Source organism: Mytilus galloprovincialis, chromosome 8, assembly GCF_965363235.1.
Source record: "Mytilus galloprovincialis chromosome 8, xbMytGall1.hap1.1, whole genome shotgun sequence".
Taxonomy (NCBI): domain Eukaryota; kingdom Metazoa; phylum Mollusca; class Bivalvia; order Mytilida; family Mytilidae; genus Mytilus; species Mytilus galloprovincialis.
The window spans coordinates 84,585,686-84,600,973 of NC_134845.1; the positions used below are offsets into that span (position 1 = coordinate 84,585,686).

Sequence of the window (15,288 nt, forward strand, 5' to 3'; positions counted from 1 at the left end):
GCCGATTGAGGCCCCCAAGAGATTTTTCTCGCAGTAAAATGGCTAAAAATGACCCGTTTTCCTTCGATTTACTTACTTTAACATGTTTAAGAAACATCAGTATTGCTGGATCCTGGAAGCAATTTTTATGCAAACAATTAGCAGAGACATATATATACACATGGCTCTGCAATTAGTATCTGTATTTAAAGATATTTTTGTAGAAATCAAACTGGTCAGTTAAAAAAACATAAAGCAAGATCATAGAAAGCAAGATATTTTTTTGTCGAGGACCTTGAATTTCAATATTGTTGAAAGCTGAAACAGACATGTATATAACTACAACCAGGGACTTTCTAAACTAGTATATACTTAGTTTAGAAAGTCTCTGCTTCAACGAATTGGAGTGTTTAACTACTAAGGCATTGACCATAATGTTCTCGTACGATCGGCCGGGAGACGTTAAAAAATGACCGAACAGCTGATTCAACCGGTAACGAATTTCCGATATCATAAAAGATTCACAATACAAAGGGAACTTCCTCTGCTTAATGGAGCCCCTAAATAAATGTGAATAGTTAAGTTTATTCAAAATTGTCGAAAGCAAAGTTTCATATGTGTTCTCGTACGAATACTGAATAACAGACGGACGGCCACACGAAAAAAAAAAATATACTGAAACGGTTCACTTTCGATCAAAAATCCTGAAAATGACAGATATATCACGTATCATGATAACAGTGTTAAAACTGTAAACTTGTATTGTTTATAATATAAATTCAAGTTCTTCGTGTACATATTGTCAATATTTCATTTTATTACTTCAAAAGAAAAATTTTGGTGTAGAAAATTCAGGGGAGGCAGTCAACTGCCTCCCCTGCCTCATAGGTAGTTACGGCCCTGACTTTGTATATTATAGCTCTATCTATCAGAGTCTGCACAAGACGGCAAGTCGTTAATAAAGATAACAAACAGGAATGGTCCAAAAACTGATCCTTGTGGAATACTACTACATGTAGTAACATCATGCCATTTTGATTTGTACTCTTTGTTGGTGGTCACTCGGATAGTTCTTAATCCAATGTGTAAGGTCATGCCTTATGATCTAAGTTTTTTAACTTAATAAGTCGTCTATGTGGGACTTTGTCTAATGCCTTCATAACAACAGTATAAACTGCGTTAATTTGATCCACCATTGTCTAGAATAATAGTCCAGTGATCTAGGACTTTAAGTAATTGTAATGAGGTTGATCTTAGGATCATTCTATGAAACCAAATTGTCTATCACAAAAAAATATTATAACGGTTCATATGGTCTACAATTTTTACCTTATAGAATTCTCCATCAGTTTGCATATATAATACTAGTCAGGCAAATGGTTCTGTTGAAAATCGTTGGTCCGAAACGAAAGACCAATCATTTTTTAACTTAGAATGAGGCCTCGGTAACTTCAAAATAGGATTGTAAGGTAGGTGAGGTATTTTTTGTTTGCAGAATCAAACGCAAAAATCTTCATCTTCATTTCAGTTGAGCCTCCGCTAGCCTCAAATCCCAAATTCTTTCCTGATACACTGCACACAGGATTAATAATTTAACATCTAATAGATGTAAATAGTACGGTGACCTGTAGTTGTTAATTTCTGTGTCATTTGTTCTCTTGTGGGGAATTATCTCATTGGCAATCATACCACATCTTCTTTTTTATATTAACCATTCTAACAGATCGAAGCTTTTATTTCGTTCGATCTTTAGACCTCTGTGTTATGGTTATGTCTTTCTTTTCATGCTTTTTTAAGCAGAGTTGGGTTTTTTTAACTTATAAGTGGTATTTGATTACCTCCCTTAGTATCGTCCCCCTTTTTTATGCAATGATGTATGCATGTAGATGTGTCATTATATCTCGTCAATTAATTAATTAAAATTCATCGGGCAGTGCTCGGAAAATGGATAGTCTTTGAACAATAAAAAAATAATAATTAGCAGTCTTTTTGTGTATACAAGAATCACTAACCAACATTGTTCATACATTTTTATTGTTATTCTACTTTATCATAAAATGATGGATTTAACCATACACATTTGTCATGACAAACAATATAATCAGTTACTAATTTTACACGGCGTAATTTAAATTACATGTACAATTAATTTCAATAAGAAAATCGAAAAAGTAATTTCTTATACAAGATAAGACACCTGGCTTGAAAGAAGTAATCTACGCACAAGAATTCCAAGAAATTAATTCCCGTGTTTTCATGATTTTATATTCTCAGACTTGTTAACATCCTGATGATATTTGAGAGTGTACTATGCAATATTTGTAAGGGCCACGCTGAAGAAATATATAAATCAGACAGACCGTCCGTCCGTACGACTGCTCTCCAATGTCGAACCATTGAATGTTAGTTACATGTATGCTACTTGACGCGAATTGTCCTATTTGGGTGTAACAGTATTGCATACTTTACTGGTTTCTAAAAATCGGCTGCTTCGTACATAGTATGGAAATTGTTAAGTTTCCGTATATGGACAAACAATCACATTTTAATTTAAATCAAAATTAACATTATGATATGTGATAATAATAATAATTTATGTTAATTATTTTAAGTGTCACATACTTGTCTATATGTATAGTGAAATGTTCGGTATTCTGCCAAAACGCGCATGCGCCTTTTAACCTTCGTCGAGACGCAGGTCTACGCTTTGTCTCATGAGACCCCGGTTACCTTTCTGTTTCCAAATTTGTGTTAAGGGGGCAACCATTTACCCCCCCCCCCCCCCCACACACACACACATCTAAAAAAAGGGGGGAGATTATTGGTTTTGTCTGAGTAAAAAAACCGGAAATTTAAATTGGGAAATCTGGGGATCAGAATATGATTTTAGGAAAACCCATACTCCCCCTTCCTTCCCTTTTTGAAGTTAAATGGTCGTACCATACGACATCACTATAGACCCTTTTGCATTAAAGTTATCAATAAAAGTTATCAGTCTGTTAATATGTTAATACAATTGACATGCATGGCATTGTATAGTTTTTAAATGCTTCAATAAATTTACATTTTTTTTGCAATTTTAAGTAAATAATGGCTTTAATTTACAGCAGCCTTTCTTGTACTTAGCTTGACAATTTTACTTTCATAAGTGAACGCATCATTGATATACAGTACTTTACCAAGTTATTCAACATGCATGTATACAGAGTTACTTAAAGTTTATGTAAAAACAACATACCAATGGAAGGGAACGTCTCACAGTGAGATGAGAATATTTGCCGAATGTTGAATATCTCACTGTGACTTTGACATGAAGAGCAGCAATATGAAAACTTTAATGTTTGTGTTTGTCATAACGTACATGTATGTTTTGAAAATAAAAAAAAATATGTATATGGATATCTTTTCTTTTCTATGATATTGATTGGTTGGTTGATGCTTACTTAACTTTTACATGCAACTGGAAGACAATGCATGGTTTGATTGGGGTTTATGTCTGACAAAAACTAACGAGATCGTCAGAGATCTGTTGTATGGGTCCCACCCACCACGTAGACGGAGCGTGAAAGAACAAAATGGCAGGTCTTTATGGAGCTACATTTTTGTACCATTTGATTTTTACGGGAGTGGCTAGGATGAAATTTGAAAAAAATGCAGGACCGGAAGTTTTGAGTAAAAAAAAGGCAGGATGAGCAACTTTCCAAAACAATGGCAAGATGATAGTTTGTGTTAAAGAAAGTCAGGATAAACTAATAAAAAAGGCAGAACCGAATAGATCGAAAAATAAAAATACAACTAAAAGAAAATGCAGGACTCACTTTTCATCCTAGTCCCCTCACCCACCCCTCTGAAAATTAAATGATAGCTCCCTTATATAATTAAACGTGACACCTTGATCGTAGTCCATACAGATTATATAACACATGATTAATTTTAATTTGTTCTAAAGATTTCTTATTCCATTATTGTAACAAATAAATGAATGATGACTTTAAACTTTAATTGATAAACTGTTTTGTAAAATGTTATTCTATATATATGCTGTATATGCATTTTGTGCATGTATCTGCATTATATGCATGTTCTGTATGTATCTGCATTATATAACGTTGAGAATGGAAAATTAATGAATAAAGTGTCAAGGCGGCAACAACCCTACCAAAGAACAAACGCAGCCAAAGGCCACCAATGGGTCTTCCACACAGTAAGAAAATCCCGCACCGGGAGGCGGGCTCCAGCTAACCCCTTAAACAAGGTATGTACTACAGTGAAGATCAGTAAACGTGGACGTCACACTAACCCCGAAACATACAATGACCATTATGGACTTTTCATGAGGTCAATAGGTTATATATGGACCTGTTCAGATTTTATTGACCGAGGTTTAAGTCGAAGTGTTAATATATTCCAACAGGTCCATATATAACGTATCGACTGATTGACAGTCCTTAATTTCTGTATCACAAATGAAAATAATATAATCTTTATTGCAAAACTACCTTCAACAATGAGCAAAGCCCATACCGCATAGTCAGCTATAAAAGGCCCCGAAATAACACTGTAAAACATTTCAAACGAGAAAACTAACGGCCTTATTTATATAAAAAAAATATGAAAAAATGAACATACTAGTCTTTTAAATAATCAAAAAGATTAGAACGCAATGATATGTTAATATCGCAATACAAACAGAAATGAAATTTGTCATCTAGGACTCCACATTTTTTACATAGTCTTTGTGCATTTGGAATGTTTCTGTGCCTTCCTAATCCAATGCCTAAGGAATGATCACTTAGCCTATGTATAAAATTATTGCAATTTAAATATTCCTTAGACTGACAATTATTTTTTAATTTCCCATCAAGACAAAGTTTGGATGAGGAATCCATTTTTGTAAACTTATTTAAGAAAAGTAGTTTTTTTATATTCCTCTGTAACACACTTTTTGATATTACATTTGAACACGTTTTTTTTATTGTTTAAAAGGTACATTAATATTATATTAGAGTAATTTTCTGGGTTTATTTTAATTTCTTTGAAAAATGTATCTGCAAATGAGTACCAAAAATAAATTCCTGCCGAATGTTAATTTATATTTGTTTGTAGAGATTCTATCGATCTTTAACCAGGGGATTAATATCATTACAGTTTATTCTATAAAAATACATGAGTGTTTGAGGTTTTTTTTATAGCAAGCGTAAGTAAATCTATCTAATTCTGATCTAACACCTATGTTAGTGGCTGTCTTTTTCAGTCCTAATACTGCTTTACAAAATTTTAGAATGAACCTTCTAAAAGGGATATTTTTCTGCTAATGCAAGAGTTCCACAAAAAGTATTATTTACAGCAACTCTATTAGATACCCTAAGAGCTGACTAAAAATTATCCATAAAGCCCTAGTCACACTGTCACGGTTTATTTCGTTTCAAAATTCTACGTTTCAACTACGTTTTGAATAAAAATGTCCCGTTATTTTGAAAGCTAGCCGGGTTTACTAGGTTTGTGCTACGTTCTTATCACGAATTGCTACGTATTAGTACATGTAGACTCACGTTTCCACCACGCATTGATACGTTTCGGTACATAGTAAGCACGTTTGGTACGTTCCGCTAGTTTTTGGTACGTATTTACTAGGTTTCTACATTGTTTAAATTTTCGCTACGTTTGTTGTTGAATTTTCAAAACATACGGGGCAGGTCCCGTTTTGAACAAAGGATCACTACGATTCGATACGCTTCGTTACGTATATTCCCGTTTCGAGTAGTAAAAACGTAGTAAAACGTAGCTCTTGAAACGTGACAGTGTGACTCGGGCTAACCAAATTTCAGAATAATGACGTTCAATGTTAAACTTTATTCTGTGTAATTTTATGCAATTTTCTCATTACTTCCAATGAACAGAAGAAAGAAAAAACAATCATTCAAAAATGCTTTAGATACCGTATATAGCTTGTCTTTTAAGGGTAGTATCAAACACTTAAATTCAATCTTTTCTTTTGATTTGATTCTAATATATATTAATTTCTGCCTGGAAAATAAAACGGCGAGGAATATTTATAAGCGCTTTCTCTGGTAAAATCTTTAGTTTATTCGATTGCATAATATGTACCAACTGCAATTTCTTTTCTTTTTGTCGGAAGCAAACACGAATGCAATTGCTTGTGTCAGTGTGAAACTGATTGACATTTAATTTGAAGAAATCGAGTACGCAACAAGAAACGACATTAAATGATAAGTGATACATGCTATAACTTTTCAAAGTGAGTAAAAGAAGGATATGCATGTCCAGGGGACACACAAGTGATAGATAAAGTTTCACAATTTATTTCAGGTACATGCAGTTGGTATAAATTGTCACTGTAGCCTCTTTTTCAATTCCTCTGCCCATATACAATGTATCATAAACTTGGATATACATGGTGACTCTTGTCGAAGCAAAGACATTTTCACACAATTTTCGGGATACCAATTGAGATGTATTTTTCAGAAATTAAGCACACCCAAAAAGTCTTCTCGGGATAAACAATTCCTTTGTAATGTTGTCATTTTAATGTAAAATTTAATATTGTCAATAAAGCGGGAGGTTTGGCATGCCACAAAACCAGGTTCAACACACCATTTTTTCATTTAAAAATTGCCTGTACCAAGTCAGGAAAATTGCCATTGTTATATTATAGTTCGTTTCTGTTGTGGTTTTTGTTTCCTCTTATATTTGAGTGTGAATTCGCATTGCTATAAGACGTGTCACGGTACTTTTCCATCCCAAATTCAGGTATCTATTATAGTTTTGATGTTATATTTGTTATTCTCATCGGATTTTGTCTAATGCTTAGTTTGTTTCTGTGTGTGTTACATTTTAATGTTGTGTTTCTGTTGTGTCGTTGTTCTATATTTAATGCGTTTCCCTCAGTTTAGTTCTCAGCATATACTTGATAACGTCAGAGTTTTAATACCTTCATTCTATGGTTTTCGGCTCTCTGATCCACACATGCTTACAGTCAGTCACTTAAAGATTGAAACATGTCCAATATCATTGCACAAAGATTTTTTGTTTACGCATAGCTAATTGACTTCCTCAATTTGAGCCGTATAAGGGATGTTGACCAATATTTGGCCCCACTTGTAAATAAGCTAGAGTCATGCAGTGTATTTGCCAATTCAAACCTCTTAACGTTTTCTTTTCTTTGAAACTTAGTGAAAGGGCGTACCACTGGAACGGTGAAAATTATGACATCCACAGTGACAGTTGATCTCGATAGGTGTGTGAGTTTCTAAACATTTGGTTGTGGCAAAGTTGAGGTCGAGTGCGGAATCGCCAAGCTTATTTTCCTAAACAAACATATCTTGAGAACGGTAAAAGTGACGCCACCATATTGCAATTTATGTTTTGTGCATGGTAATAAGCATAGTTTTATATGGTCCTGACAGTAGGTTGCGGAAAACGAATGTAATAGAATGGCAATCGACATCGGGACCTGCTTTCGAGCGTATTGACGGACACGGGAACTCATTAAAGTCCCTTCCGCCTAGCGATTAGGGGCATATGAATTCAATCTTTTAGTTGATAATCACTAAGTCCAATTCCTTGTTAGACTCTTTTTTGTTTTATACTCTCGGGCCTACAATGTAGATAAGCGTTCGTAAACCTTATATTATAGAGAAAACGGTAGCATTTATTCTTATATAGACGACAATACTAACATTTTCTAAATTTGCAACTTTTATAACAAAAACCGTGGACAAAGCAGTTATGTGCTTTAATACTTTAGTATATTCTTCTATTAAGAAACTGAAGTCAAATACAAATACTACCATGACATCTTAGAACGTAGGTTGTTTATGCACACCGTCATTGTACATCATATTTTCGAATAATTCTCTGGAAATCATTTTAGTGGGCTTCAATATTTATGTTTTAGATAAACAATCTACATTTATAGATTGATAATTAAAAAAAAATATATTGTACCCTAACATCCAATTACAGCGCTCCGCCTAAATTGACTGGTACGCGAAAAACAGAGATAAAGACAGGAAAATGCAATACTACATGTTTGCCTTTATTAATATATATAATCAAAACTACTGACCTGTGTGTAGCTTGTTGATCAATTATATTTTACTCCTTTTTATCCTGTGTGTTATTTTTACAGGAAGCTTATACAGAGAAGACAAGAAGACGCAGTACTTTCGACATATTTTGTGTTTTATTTGAAAAGTTATTTTAATTTTTAAATTTGATGTTAACGTTAAAAGACATATGTTGCAAAAAATTTCTTGATGAAAGATGTGAAATTGCATACTACACTGAGTTTTAAACACAATCCATAAAAATGTAAAAGAGGGACGAAAGATACCAAAGGGACAGTCAAATTTTTAAATGACTATTACACCTTAGTAAGTCAAGATCTACCAAGTCGTAAAGGTAATAGTTATAATTATTATACTTCACGTTAAAATGATATATTTTGATTGGCTCATACAAGGGTGTTAATTTACTCTAACACATGGCTGAGGGGTGACAATTGTTTTGAATGTTACTCTCTCGTCCAAACCAATCAAAAATCAATAATTTAAAGGACAATGAATTAAATTTACATCAAGTTATTTAAGACAATGCTTAAGTTTTACGTTTTGGGTCAGATTCTATTATTTGACTGTTAAAATAAAAAAGATAAAACATCTTGCTTCACTTCTGTTGATTTTTCTAATACCCGTAAAATTGTTATGAACGTGACGTCATAAAAAATACTTTTAAATGAAATTCATCAGTAAAAGACAATAATGATAGGACATTCAGTATAATAAATTAAATAACACATAGCTGAGAGGGTGATAGAGCAGATTGGTACCCCGATAAAACATTGTCAACCGCAGCTATGTGTTAGTTATATATTAGTATAACTAAGCAGCAACACTTTCCAAAGATAGTCTTTTAGTGGATCTAATAATTTATGCAGCCAAGAAATTCTTACTTTTAGCAAACCAAGTAAAATTTTAATATAAGCTTTTTAAGACCACCATTGCAGTGATCGGACATTTCTACTACTCCTTTCATTTTTCTTCTTTAAACCCCCCAGAAGGAAGGATTGTCAAAACTTGAACAAATATGGGAAGTGCTAACGTTTTATCAACTACAACCCTTCCATTAAATGTTAGTTCTCTGTAAGCCCAAGTATTGATCAATGACCTGATACTGTTTATCGTGGCTGCATAACATTACAAAGAGTCTTATAAAGAAAAGTACAAAACAAGAACTGTTTCTGGAAATATTTGTTCCATACTACATTGTACCCTGTTTTGACCCAATTCATATAACTTTAGTTTTTTTATCATTACACAAAAGTTTAACACATTATGAAAATTTATCAAACAAATATAAAAATTTATTAATCGTCAGCATATTGACTCAACAAAAATTCAGAGTAATTTTTTCAGGGATTTTCTCGCTGTGTTAAAGCCCATTAGTGGCCTCTGGCTCTTGTCTGCTCTATGGACTGCTCTATGGTTGGGTTGAGGTTTTTTTGACACAGTCCCTGTTTCCATTCTCAATTTAAACATTTTGCCCGTTCTGTATTTTTTTCTTGACGGACTGTTTTCCGTTGATGATTACACAGCAACAAAAAGAAAAACAACACTCAGCATAACACTACACTACACTTATAGTTACAATGTATAGATTGAGCATCACGAACTTAGTACACCAACAAAAATAACTGATTTGATAATGTAAAGGGTAACATGGATAGCTTACACTAATACATCTGAAGTTATATGATTGATCCCTTAGATTCTCAAGCTTGGATCTTGTAGTAGGTATATGTAAATAGGTTCAAATCTACAATGTTTGAAAACAATTCGCAAACTCCTGTATTATCGTCGAAAATAAATGCGTGGCATGATGTTTCTTTGGCACAGACACCTCCACACAACAACTCTCGTCCTATTTGCTTGATGGCGAGGGACTCAAATCTTGGACACGTCTGTATTTCGCTGAAAACCTTTGTAATGGCAGCAGCTGGTTGTTCCACAAGAGAAGATGCTTAAAAAAACCAGAAATGATTTTTTTACATTTATTTTATTTCTTAGAGCTTGCTATGATGTATGGGTTTCGATAACTGTTGAAGGCCTACTTTCACGTCATGTGGTATCGGGTAGATATATGTCTCATTGCCAATCATATCTCATCTTTGTGTTTTTATATTGAAGACATGTTGTTCTCGTATTTGTGATCTCAGATACTCGTATTTTTATATAATATCATGTTTGGATTGTTTTTTTTTTTTTTTTTTTTTTAAACTTTGAATTCCCTTATTTAGTTATCAAAATGTTATAAATTGTATTTCATCTACTTTTCGCGAAATGAGTTTTACCCGGGACACTCAATAAAATGTTACGACAAAAGGAACGTTTTCTTTTGTTTATTCTCCGCTTGTGATGGTCCCTTGTTACGATATTTATGTATCCCAATGTGTTCGCCTTGACCATGCATGTAGTTGATGATGGAAGTGTTTAACGATCTTAACTAGCCAAAAAGCCCTCGCACAGTCAGTTGTGTGTAGAGGCGTAAAAGGTTTCAAATTACCTAAGCTATGCATCACCGGGTAATGGGAAAATCGTCGATTGCATTACCACAAGTCATGTTTAAGCTTTTCTTTTCTTTGCTTTTCTTGAATGCACATACCAACATGTTCGCCTTAGTTATGTCTGTAGTGGCGTACTAGGTTTCAAATTACCTAAACTATTCATTCCGGGCAAAGGGTTATATCAGTAATTTCATTACCACAAATCATGTCAAAGCTTTTCTTTTTTTCTCCTCAAATGCATAGAGGTGGTTTGAAAGTTTGGTTAGAAATATACAAAACTTATAAGTACTTGGGGAATGACTTGACTTTAAAAGGGGCTGACTCAGACTGAAAACCACCATATCCACAAACCCACCCAACCACTTTTGAAGTTAATTAGTTGCTCCCTAAAGATTTTATTGATATACGCCAATTGATCCTTTAAATAAACGTATTTTAAAAGATTTGTGCTCGCAACATGTAAAAGTCAGGATCAATGGTTTTGTTAAGTTCGTGCATACATTGTAATATGTCTTATTATGTTTTCGTAAATTGTATTGTTATATAGATTTGGCCGTCGGAATTCTGGTTTAAATTGTTTCACATTTTTCATGTCGGGGCCTGCTATTGCTGGCAAGTGTTTCACGTTTGAAGGTCGTACATAAACCTATTATTATTTATATTTACGCAAATTGAATTCAGATGGATAGGTGTTAAATTGGCAGGCATTTCACATCTCCCTTTTTAATATTGAGTAAGAAGCCTCTGTTTCAGTGGTTGTCGTTTAACGATCATATTTCTTTTTGTTTGTTTTGTACATATTTAAGGTGCCCAACACTTTCACTAAAATTAATTTGGCTCGTTTAATTTTCATTAAATTTTGACAAAGTATTTACTGTAACCCTTTAACAAAAATATAAAAAAAATCAAAAAATTTGAACCAAGCGTTTTATCAGAAAAATTACACTGGTTATATAGCGGTTTGACAAACACTAATTTTGATCATTGAGAAGCTTTATATTGCCTTCACAACCCAACGTAATTAAAACGTTAAGCTGATATTATACAGAGTTATCTCACTGTAGTGTTAGGTACCACCTTAAGTCCGTTATATTTCACGTTTGGATTGTTTTACATTTCGTCTTTGTGGTCGCATGTGAATACATTTTTAGTTATCTCATGGAAAATTATAATTTACTTTCATATACATACTTGGAGAATAAAAGTTCCACACCAAGGTTGCCCCTATGTCTGAACTGATTTCAATGTTCTGGATAGCAAATGGACAATCCTCATCATACGCTAAGATAGTGTTTACGTCAACGTTTAGTCCTTTGCCAAACCTGATCTTACCATTAAACCAACTGATCCAAAATTGTCTAAAATTGTTGCAGTCCAAATCGTTTCCCAAAAGTTCACCTACTATTCCATAGGCTACACTTTCTCTCGCAAGTATTGTCTTTGTGTTGGTATCCAAGCCAATACCGATATGATAGAAAGGAGGTTGTTTTATCAGTTGCGAGGACAAAATTATATGTGCCTCTTTGCAGCCTTTCAACTCAAACTTCAAGTTGCTTTCAGTGGAGGAAAAGACGCCTTTATCTGCTAGCCATATGTTGTCGTACGATATATCTACGATGGTAATTTGTATTGAAACAGCTGCAATAGATGCAAAATTATACAATTAAACGCATGTTTGCATCTGTATTGTGTATGAAGATGCAGGAGGGGAAGAGGGAATTGCATAACATGGCTGTCATGAATAAGTAACAATGGTTTAACATAAGGACACATAATATTATTCAGTCATCGATATTCGCAATTGGAACTGAGAATAGAAACGGGGAATGTATCAAGTAAAGAGACAACAACCCGACCAAAGTGCAGAACACAGCCCAAAATTACCAATAGGTTTTCAACGCAGCGAGAAAATCTTGCACCTGGAGGCAGACTTCAGCTGGCGCTTAAACAATAATGTATATTTTTAATTTAGTATAGTGAAATGGATGCCACGCTAAATTTTCATATATATGTGTTTTCCAGCTTTCCCAATAAACCTAAAGCTGCGCAAGTATAATAAAAAGCTGCGCACAATAGTAAAAAGAAATCTTTTCCAACTCAAAAGTAAAAATGTATATATGATCATTGGGGTTTTTATTTTTTATTATTTGCTGTCTGACATGTTTGGATTGTTTTTATTTCTTGTTGTATTATAAATAAGGTTTGTTATTTTTTTTTAATTATTAGATCGCGTTTATTCGTCCTATACGGTTAATGATTTGCTTATGTTTTAACGTCGTACGGTAAACGTTTAAAAATGCAATTAAATGGACAGTCGCCTGCTTGTATCAGTATGCTCGGCCAGTGATATCAGTAATATGTCGAGCTACATGTGTATTGTATTTCTAACGAGTTTACATTTTCATATTGATCATGGCAATGTCGATAAACAAACTAAAGCAAATACTTCCAAGTGTATTTCAACTATGAACCGGATATTAAATTAAACTGTTGGCTTATTATTTTTTTAATATGAATAACATTATCCACATATAAAAACACTTTTTAATACATGCAAAATTCATTTGACAAGCAGAATGCTATAAAACAGTATAAAAAAAATGTAAAAACAACACAAATAAGCATTATCTAGGGAGCAACCATTTCACCTAAAAAAAGGGGGTACTTTTTTTTGTATTAATCATCGCGCGAACATTAAGTTTTATGACGCGATCAATCAGATTATTTGTTGTGGCCTGCAAGATATTTCAAAAAACTGTCCTTTGGTCTCTAGTAGAAAGTTAGAGTCCCACTAGTTATTATACCACACTTTCTTATTTTATATAAATAACACGTTTAAGTAAAATGAATAAATACTAGATCAGATTGTACACATATTTCTGAATTAATAAACTGAAAAAATCTACAGTATGTCAGTCTTGAACCCTTTTATATAAATCAGGTGCGGATTCTGGAGTTCTGAAAGAGGGCGAGGGCGTAATTCTCGAAAACGAAAAAAAAATATTGACTCACAGATAGGATTGTTCCGAAAATATTTTGGACTATTTTATGCCAAAATTAATATTAATCGTGAAATGCATGATATGGAAAACAAAGTGGCGGTTGGATTTATAAAGATGGTGTGTGGGTGGAGGGCATGTTGCGTACAACCTCGGTTCCCTATCCTGATTGTCACTAAAAAGGTACAATATAAAAATAAAATTGAGAGTGGAAAACGGGAATGTGTCAAAGCGACAACAATCCGACCACAGATCAGACAACAGCCAAAGGCAACATTGCATTGATAGTTATATAAAAGCAATAGAAGTAATCAAAAGGAAAATGATAAAATTGTATAATTCTCGCCAAGAAAAGAAAACTGGTGGTATCAGCGTCCATTCCGTTTCACAGAAAACACTATCTCTACTTTTATTTGCACTCTCTTTACAGGAACTTTAGACTTACCTAAGCTAAGACTAATTTCAAATACACAAAGTATCAATTTTCTCAAATCCATAATTATAACTAAAGAGTAATGGCCTGCATTTATTTAACAATTCACGTTTCGTGGTATCCAACTGTTTAACATGCAGTTTCTCTAGATATATATATATATATATAATTAACATTGCTACTGAAATAACGAATTCTTTAAAATTCATAATGATTTAAAGAAATACATGGCATATCATTTATCAATAACCAGGCTTTCAACATTACTGTAAGATCGGAACTCTTACAAACACATGTTTGCTGTTTGCAAACATAACCAAATGTAAACACCCTTATATTGAACTAAAACCTTGAAATTCTTGAATACAAAAATGTATAGCAAATTATGAAATGAACTAAAATTAAACAAAGATAAAAGTTTCGAAAAATAAAGCAACTCCAAAAGCTACTATTATTAAGTTTTCTTTTTATGAAATGGTATATAAATATTTGAGAATTGTTCGTATCTTGTAAAAATAAAACGAATATACAATTCTAGAAAGAAGACCTAAAGAAAAGGACAGAGAAAAAATAGATTTAAAAAATTCTAAATAATAATGAAAAGCTGGTATCGAAATTCTCCTTTGATGCAATGGCATATACATGAGTATTTATTAGTTATTGTCTTTCATGTTCTAAAAATTTAAATCCTTTTATCTGTAATAGATATTGAAAAATATGGAATTGTATTTTATACACAAGTTGCAGAATTGAGTTAAATTTTTGTCCGACAGTTTAGTTACTTTCCATTCATCAAATTAATTATGTAAAATATTTGATTTGCTTTGCATTTATCAAATTAATTATGTCAAATATTTGATTTGCGTTGCAATATTTGGACTTTGTCATGATTTAATTTGGGATGTTTTATCAACTTGTAAACTTGACAGTGAAATTGCAAGATGTCACAAACAAACCTCTTTTCTGAAATCTGAAATATCGATTATTTTTTTAATATATTACAAAAGTTTTACGAAACATTTAAATATCGACTACCAATAATCATTGAAATGTAATAAACAGCTTTTGTTTGTTTAATGTATGATCGTAACCAAATGTCAACATCAAAACATTGAATTTAAACAGTTGAAAAATATATTCATTTCTTAATTTGGCGTATAAATATTCGCATATACTTAAATCAGTAATTCGGTTTTCACACATATATATCCAGATTTCGCGCTTTTTCTCTTGTCGAAAAAAAATTACTGATCAGTCGACACGTATATTTTGCATTCATGATGTGTAATTGC

General features: G+C 32.9%; 1 long non-coding RNA gene across 1 annotated transcript; it reads right to left on the minus strand.

Annotated features, from left to right (window-relative positions):
- Positions 1 to 8,433: 8,433 nt before the first annotated feature.
- LOC143043609 (uncharacterized) lies at positions 8,434 to 14,136 on the minus strand. The gene is made up of 3 exons (XR_012968499.1): positions 14,009 to 14,136; positions 11,756 to 12,202; positions 8,434 to 10,020 (listed from the first exon to the last, which is right to left on the minus strand). It is a non-coding gene; the product is annotated as an uncharacterized LOC143043609 (long non-coding RNA).
- Between the last annotated feature and the right edge of the window lie 1,152 nt (positions 14,137 to 15,288).